Below are 1947 nucleotides of genomic sequence, written 5' to 3'. Positions count from 1 at the left end.
CTGCACATCCCATATGAGGCAGAACTAGGATCTGAACCAAGAGGGTCTTCTAAGCTGTCATTGAGGTATTTTTCTCTGTTTTCCCTCTTGTTTAATTTTTTTTTCTCTCATTAAACTTTATTTTAATGAGTCTCAAAATTCTGTGACAGATTTTTGGACAAGTTGTTTCCACTTAAAAAGTACTGATTTTAAAAACTAATAACTTGAAACTGCCATACAAAAAAGAAAGAAATGGCCCGCAAAGCTTTCCTTTCCTTCTGAAGGTTTTATGATGTATCATTATCATTAACCAGTCTTTAGACAAACAGCCCTGAGATGTTCTTCCGCCACCGATTAAGACCGGGATGGCAGGTGTTACGGATAATATTCATTTTGCCTTCCGAGCTTTCTGAGCAGACTTGGTGACCTTGCCAGATCGAGCAGGCTTTTTGTCCACTGCCTTGATGACATCAACAGCAACTGTCTGTCTCATATCATGAACAGCAAAACAACCCAGAGGAGGACATCAGAGAAGCTCTCAACACATATGGGCTTGCTAGGAACCATGTCAAATATGGCCACACCACCAGACTTCAACAATTTGGGGCCATCCTCCAGCTTTTTACCAGAACAGTGACCAGTCTTCTCTTTAACAGCAGCGAACTTGCAAGCAATGTGAGCTGTGTGATAATCCAGCCCAGGTGCATTGCCTGGATTTGGCCTGGATGGTTCAGGGTGATCACCTGAGCAGTGAAGCTAGCTACTTCCATCAGTGGGTCACATTACCGTGACAAACATCTTTGACAGAGACATTCCTCACATTGAAGCCTACATTGTCCCCAGGCAGAGTTTCGCTCAAAGCTTCATGGTGCATTTCAACAGACTTTACTTCAGTGGCAATGTTGACTGGAGCAAAGGCGACTACCATGCCTAGTTTGAGAACACCAGTCTGCACTCTGTCCACAGGGACGGTGCCAATATCACCAATTTTGTAGACATACTGGAGAGGCAGACACAGGGGCTCGTCAGTTGGATGAGTGGGTGGCAGGATGCAATCCAGAGCTTCAACCAGCGTGATCCCACTGGCATTGCATCCTTAAGGGTGATTTTCCGTTCCTGGAACCAAGGAATGTTAGCACTTGGCTCCAGCGTGCTGTTACCATTCCAACCAGAAATTGGCACAACTTCTTCTGTGTCAGGGTTGTAGCCAATTTTCTTAAGGTAGGTGCTGACTTCCTTAACGATTTCCTCATGTCTCTTCCGGCTGCAGGGTGGCTCAGTGGAATCCATTTTGTTAACACCAAGGATTAGTTGTTTCACACCCAGTGTGTAAGCCAGAAGGGCATGCTCATGAGTCTACCCATTCTTGGAGATAACCAACTTCACGTTCACCAACACCAGCAGCAACAGTCAGGGCAGCACAGTCAGCCCGTGATGTTCCTGTAATCATGTTTTGGATGAAGTCTGTGTGTCCTGGGGCATCAGTGATGGTCACACAGTACTGCTGATCTCAAATTTCCACAGGGAAGTATTAGTGGTGATGCCTTGTTCACATTCAGTTTTCAATTTACCCAAAACCCAGGCATACTTGAAGCCCTTTACCATCTCAGCAGCTTCCTTCTCAAATTTTTCGATGGTACTTTAGTCCATCCCACCACATTTGCAGATCGGGCGACCCATAGTGGTGGACTGGACTGAAACTACGTGTCCAATGACAATGATTTTGATATGGGTCTATTCCTTTTCCATTTTGGCTTAGATTCTTTGATGGTTTTCACCAACACCCATGTTCTGGTGGCAAAGCCGTTGCAAAAAAACACTCCCACTCATTTAATTTTAAATCAGGATTCTTATGCCAAAGTATATACAGAACAGAGGTCACTGAGGAGGGGCTGATGAGAGCCCCTGGAGCCTACTGGGGCTTCTCAGAGCTATAGGGGAATGTAGAGACAGTTGGAGAAACTTCTT

The 1947-nt window shown here is 45.1% G+C and overlaps 1 pseudogene; it reads right to left on the bottom strand.

The window, feature by feature from the left end:
• Window positions 1-259: 259 nt before the first annotated feature.
• LOC126077227 (elongation factor 1-alpha 1-like) lies at window positions 260-1728 on the bottom strand (annotated as a pseudogene).
• Window positions 1729-1947: the final 219 nt, after the last annotated feature.

The sequence above is a fragment of the Elephas maximus genome, chromosome 5 (assembly GCF_024166365.1).
Source record: "Elephas maximus indicus isolate mEleMax1 chromosome 5, mEleMax1 primary haplotype, whole genome shotgun sequence".
Taxonomy (NCBI): domain Eukaryota; kingdom Metazoa; phylum Chordata; class Mammalia; order Proboscidea; family Elephantidae; genus Elephas; species Elephas maximus.
The sequence above is the reverse complement of the archived record's forward strand: the minus strand, read 5'-3'. Positions and strand labels throughout refer to the sequence as shown.